The sequence below is a fragment of the Arachis stenosperma genome, chromosome 3 (genome assembly GCF_014773155.1).
Source record: "Arachis stenosperma cultivar V10309 chromosome 3, arast.V10309.gnm1.PFL2, whole genome shotgun sequence".
Lineage (NCBI taxonomy): Eukaryota > Viridiplantae > Streptophyta > Magnoliopsida > Fabales > Fabaceae > Arachis > Arachis stenosperma.
This window is the reverse complement of record NC_080379.1, coordinates 4,962,137-4,969,448: the sequence shown is the minus strand read 5'-3', so window position 1 is coordinate 4,969,448 and position 7,312 is coordinate 4,962,137.

Genomic DNA, 7,312 nt, shown 5'->3' with positions numbered 1-7,312 from the left:
TTGGGCAAACTATAGAGTATAGACTTTTATAAATGGTGAAATTGAGTAGTTGGATTGGAACCCGCCATAAATAATATTATGTCACTTAGAAAGATACTCTTGATTTTTTGTAGCTGAGAATAACTCCAATAGAAATCAAACTTGAGCTAGACAAAGAGGTTTGAGTGACTTTGATCAGAAATAAAGAGAAAATTAATTTTAATATTAAAACAGGAAATAAAGAGGTTAGAGTGACTTTGACCATGAAAAATGGATTATCTGAGGTGAATTTCTTAGCTTCTTTCAGGGCTTCTTCATTTGGCTCAAAGCCGGGAGGAGTCGCCATTGATGCAAACAAATCCACATAATTTTAGAATGCACTCAGTAGCAATTAATTACACTATTTTTTATGTAAAGTAGTTTTGGCAATAATTATGGAAATAGTTGAAATACTTTTAATGTCACAACCCCAGGGGAAAAAGAATATTCTTGTCACAAACTATCAATGCTAAAGACCTCAGCAATTACATGAAAAAATTGAGATAATATTGATCCACAAGATTGTGTAAATGCACAAATGGTATAAAGAGTCAAAACGTTTTTTTCCCCTTAACAATTGAGCACTTATGATTTTTGTGAGTAACAAGATCTTGCTTGCAATTGGCCACACAGCATAAATTTGTCCTGAATTTACCTTTAATCATAATGTCACTTTTGCTTTCAACATAATTGACTTTCCCTGGTTCTAAACAATTGACTCTGTCTCCTTCAACTGTTCATAAAGAATAAAATAGCAACCATTACAATGCAGAAGCAGAACAGTTTAGGACTCTTTCACTGAAATGCCAGCTAGAATAATTACCTTGTGATAGCGGAAGTTCCTCTTCTTCAATTCGACCAATGGATACCTTAAAATAAAGGTCTTTGGGATTGGTGAGCTCAAAAACACAAATGTCCCCTACATTCAAACTATTGTCTTTTGCAAATCTCTTCCATCCAGAATTGAATTTGCTATGTTCTCCCCCATCATGGACCTCAAGGATGGCTGTCGCTTGCTTCTTCGAATATTTGGATAATTATTGATTTTTGAAAATATAAAAACTACTCCATTCTAATTTTTTTTATAAACAATTATGACTTTAGTTTTGAATAGAGAATATAAAATTTAGTTTCTTTTGTTTATGTGATAATATATGACTCATAATATATAACATACTTAAAATATGTTGGCTACTTATACATTTTCGGTATATGCCTTTCCTCTAATTTTAAGTTATGACTTAAAAGATGTTGACATGGATAAATAAAATACAAGTACATTAAAAAATATAAAAAATATTATAAATAAGGGGTGAATTACAATATTGATCTCTATGATTTTAACTGAAAATTAAAATTATTCTTAAGATTTTTTTATTTAAAATTATTTCTAACGTTAGGTTTTATTTTAAAATCGTTTTTTTTTCTTATTTTTCGGATAAAAATATCCTCTTCCTCGTTTCACTTGTAATTTTTTTTTTCAGATAATTTATCCTTACAAAATTTAAAAAAGATGTGAAGTGATCAACACAATAACACAACACGGTGCCAATATCAAAACTAAACAAGAAGAAAGCTACTGGCACTAGGAGCAAAAGATTTTTGTTATTTGATTTTTCTCTTTCTCTTCACAAATTTTGGTTTTACTCTTTGATTTTTCTCTTTCTCTTCACAGATTTTGAATTTCTTAATTAAAATAAGTTAAAAGTGACCGCCGGAGTGATTGAGAGAATTGGAATTAAGGGTGCCAACGAGAGTCTTCACAGATTTTGAATTTCTTAATTAAAATAAGTTAAAAGTGACCGCCGGAGTGATGGAGAGAATTGGAATTAAGGGTGCCAACGAGAGAGAGGTGAGGAAAGAAGAATAACTTTATCTCAAAGATGATTTTAATACAAAATTTAGCATTAAATTATGAGTAGGAGCAGCATTTTTGTTAAATTTTGGTCAATATTTAATCATCAAAAGAAAATTAAATGATTTTATACTATTAGATGCAATCTCACAACATTAAAAATTTTATTGATGATTAATTGATGGCTAAAAATTTTAAAATTTGCTAATTCCTAAACTTTTTCTTAAATTATAATCATATTCTAATATTTTATTAATATTTAAATAAACTAATGTTTAAATGTTTTAATGTCTTTTTTATTTATATAAAACATTAAATATTTTGTATTAATAAATTAATAACACATTTTTTTTAAATTCATTTAAAATATAAAGATAAAAATAAAATTAGATACACAGATATATAATCATTTAAAAAATAAAATAACTAAAAATTTAAATGAAACTAGAATAATATTAAGGCTGAGAACATATGAATAAATATTTATAGAATCAATTTCTAAAGTTAATAATTTTCTAAAAATAAGTAATCTCAATTCTCAACAAGAAAGTATTTTTAACTTTAATTTTTTAATAATCCAATCAAATAATAAAATAATAAAGAGTTATATTCTATCTAAAATAGAGTTGAAACTATTGATAATATTTTATTTAAAATGAAGAGTTGTGATGAAGTCATCATTCAGAATCTATGAAATTCATACTTGTCATCATATTAATCGTTTCTAAATCCAATTTTGTAATCCAATTTACTCGTTTGGAGATATTGGTACCTGATCCAAATTCTCATATTCAGCAAACATAACGTTATCCCTGAAAAAAATTTAATTTTTTTTATGATCGTCCAATCAACATGTGATTACATAACTATTTAATACAACGTTACTATAATTCTTAAATTATTATCAACTAAGTCACACTGACGTTGTTGAATTTAACATGAATTAATAATGTTAATAAGATGATTAACATAGTGATAGAATCTTATTCATGTTGAAAGCAATTTTATGGGTTCCAACCAGCAAGTTGAATAATGTTGGTCATATTTGTGTTGCAGAAAAGAACTCTAGTATAAGGTCTTCAAAGTCTTCTAAAAAAAGTAGAACCATTTCCAAAGACATTGCAATTCTTGAACACAAATCCATATGAATTCGTTGAATTTGTTTTCCTTTGTGTTATTATGTATCCTACAAACCCTTTTCCTAATGTCCTTCTAATCACATTTATACTATATTTCTGTCATTGTCAACACAACAATAATACATTTAATTAATCAGTAATTCTCATTCAATCCATTTTATTTGTGAAAATTATAATATGTGTAGTTATAATAGTTACCGTAGTTAAATAATTTTAACATTATTTAAAAAGTATTATTAGAATTAAATTCATATATATTTTCTTATATGAATTCGACATTAAATTTTAAATCAATTTTTATAATATATAATTCTATAAATATTAAATATTTATGTGACATTTTATAAGACTTAAAATAAAATTAAACTAAAATTAAGTATTAGAAATGCTCTTACTACTAGAAAATGTTATTTTAACTATAATAATAGACACAATAGCATACACCTTTTATATTTCAAATAAATTGAATTACCTCAAACAATGATTGACCAGCACCAAAAATAAAATCAACAGCATCTTGAATAGTATAAAATTTGTAGTAATATCTTCTTTGATTGTCCCATAAAGTGTCTTACAATCCAAAAAATCCAACTCTATCAAAATAACAAAAATCAGTTATGACTAATATTATTCAAAATCTTATTATTTAACTTGATTAGACTTAGTTCATAAAAAAATTTGAATGTGCAGTATTACTGTATTACTCTTATATATATATATATATATATATATATATATATATATATTTACCTCTCATACAATTAGAAGCCAATTTTTATTGAATTTCATAGTTGAAAAAATTCTTTCAATTAATGCAGTTGTTACAGAAAAAAATAAAACTAATATAAAAAAAGATAAATAATACTCTTTTGAGTCGATTTCTAAAAAAACACAAATTTTATTTAAATTGAGAATTGATCATTCTAACAATATCTAATATAAAATTATTAAATTGACTATGAAGTACCAAAACTTGAGTAAAAAATTATTGTGAGATTGAATTTAATATTTTAGTAGGGACAAATAAATTTTATTATCATATACTACTTAAAAAAAATTTAAATTGTAGTTAGGGTGCTTGCCCCCACATTTATACACGTGCATCCGTCCCTGAGTGTGATGTTGCTCCCATAAACGTGGAGTAAAGTACTAACGCGGTCCCTGTCCATTTCTCAAAATGACAAAACCACGCTTAACCAACAAACACCTTTCATTACGGTCCCTGACCCTATGCTCCGACTGCCAACCCGGTCCTTCTGTCAGTTTTACGGCGAAAATTCGACGAAAATTGCTGACGTGTCAGGTGCAAAAATGGACAGAAATCTAGTTGTCTATAAATTTGAATTGGTTAGGGGTTTATTTGTCCTTATTATTCTTTAAACAATATTTCTTAATTATTTTTTTATTCATTGTATTAATATTTTTTTAAATAAATAAATACAAACTAATTAATACAAAATACCCCTAGTTGCTCAGAAAAAAGGTAACTACAACTGTATATCTCTCCTAATATCCTAATATTGAATATGTTTTTTTTTTTAATATGAACTAGATTATTCTGTCATTGAATCTCATTTGTTTTCATTTGGTTTAATCTTTTATCTTTGCTTATTGAGAAAAAAAAAAAAGAGGTAACAGGAGAATTGAGCTTTGTTTAGGATTTGAAACAAACTCACCTGCAATTATTTTTTTTTCACTTTTTTGTTGGTGATTTTCAATCAGATTTAGGAACTAAGAATGGATATCAGAGAAATGAAAGATAAAAAAATCAAAGAAGTTGAGACTCGTTAAGTTCCCACTACTCCCATAAAACCCATTCTTCAAAAAATAGTGCCGATCTACGCACTAGAACAGGAAGATCAACCCCAGATACCACTTATGGTGATGGAGTAGTTGCATGTTCCAAATTCATAGGTTTTATGAAAAAAAATGTCCTGTATTGGGTCAGTAACTAAAGGTGGAATGAAAAACATTGTTGGTGAAAACAGTGAAGCTTATGGAAAGATAGTATCTAGTGATCTTCCTGCACTTGGTCATATGAGTTTTTTTCAACTTATATAGCCATTCATGAAAATGCAGCATCAACTAGTTTGAATGCAACCCAATCAGACAATGGATTGATAAATCCAATTTTTTTATTGGATTCACAAATCAATTATAACAGAGCAGTGAATAACGCCAAAAATCTTCAGGGTAAGTCAACCTATTTTATTGACAAGTGATCAATTTAAATTTAGTAGTTGCATTGTAATACAATGTAAACTAATAATGATAATGACAACTAGATAGATTATTTAGTAGTTTATTAGTGTTTATTCTGTAGGATTCTATGGTGAACACTTCTTTAGTTCTTTTTCTGTTTATATAAGAAGTCAATTTTTATTTGCATGAGTACAGATGCATACATATGAGTACAAATTTATTTGCATTACTAGATGCCTTATATATGTTTTTTTTATCATCTTTTGCTATCATAGGCACATCGTTCCTTGGTTGCTCACAAATTTTATCATTGTCAATGAATATGGAAAAAAATAATCCTGTGCTAGAATTTGATATTGTTTTCACACCAATAAAGATGGATGCCATTCAGGTAGAAAGCACATCACAATCAAAACAAAGGAGAAGAAAGCATTGTCCCAAAGTCATTGTAGAAGGCAAACCAAAATGAACTCGAAAGCCAACTGAAGAAAAGAATGTTCAGCTCAAAGAAAACTCAACTGTCAAGAGAAAATATGTGAGAAGAGAAGCAATAAACATGACCCCTACCATTCCAGCAGAAGAAACAATTAAAAACTTAACGCCAGAATCTACAAAAAAAAGTCTTGTAAAAGGACTTTATTTGATCAATTTGGTGGCACTGAAAATGCAACCGCAGACAAAGACAGTGAAGTTGGAGACAAAATAAATGTAAGACTTCCTTGTGGTATAGTTACTACCATGAAAGAGGCATCAAAGTTATCGAGAGGAAGGGAAAAATCAGAAGAGAGTCAACCTATTAAGAGGAACTATATAAGGAAAAAAACATTATCACACGAAGAATGTACTCAAACAGCAGAAGGGACAGCAAGTTGTGACAAAGAATCACAAGATCCATCGCAAAGCAATCCTCCTGAAGCACAACCAATAGAAAAGACGAACAAGAAGAGAGGCCTGAAGAAGAAAACGCAGGCCACAATAGGATTCAGTGAAGCATTAATAGGTGGACCTAACACAAGATCAAGAAGTAGTAAGAAATCTAAAGAAGAAAGCTCTACAAGTGGACAGAATTCAAATGCATGTATCAACTAAAGAAGTGACATGATGAACATTGTTCATAGTCATGACACTTCAACACAGCAAGGAGTAAAAGATTTTTGCATATTATTATCTAATTTCAGAACACATCGGCTAAGAGGATGAGATATAGCAGAAGAAATGCAACAAATAAGGTTAGTACTCCTACAAGACTTTATAATCAAAATTCTAACATTAATGCATTTGATTATGATCAAAATTGTTTCATTAATCATGTATCATATGATCATGAGTGGTCAACTGAAGATATCAAAATATCAAGTATCTTTTCTACAGAAAGCACTTCGCATGAGACAAAACTGAAAGCCCATTGTCAATTGCAGCTTTGAAGATAACAAAAACTAAAGAGATTGGGAATGAAGAGAGTCCAAATACTAGTGGCAGGAATATTATTAGGGTACATCATAATGATTTGTCTTTGTACAGAACAAAAATTGAAACAGCGAATACTTCTGCCACAACTAATTTAAATGAAGTAGAAATGACATTTTCTCCACAAGATGCGCACAGGCTTGATTACGCATCCAATTCTGACAGGTCTGAATATAACTCTGATTATGACAACTTCATCTCAAGGGTGAGAAGTTGTGAAGAACTAAATTTCACAGAAAAAAAGAGGCATTTTTATGAACAAATATCAGAAGATGCAGTGGACAAATTAGTAGATATTTGTTCAATTCTCACCGTAAACAAAACATACTCATAATTAATTCATTTACACGGTAAACGACATATATGTTTATAAATATAAAAATATAATTTTTATAGGTATAAAAATATAATTTTTTAAAATAATAAAAATATTAATAATTTAATTTAGATTAATTTAAAAAATAAAAATTGATATATTTTGTTATTATTTAGATCGAATAGAATTTTAACTAATGTTATAATTGCATCATTAAATTCAAAAAATTTAAATATAAAAACAATTATAAAAATTATGTTTATTTTGTTGACTCAAAATTCTCTCTTATTACGCGTATTTTTGTATATTTTCTAA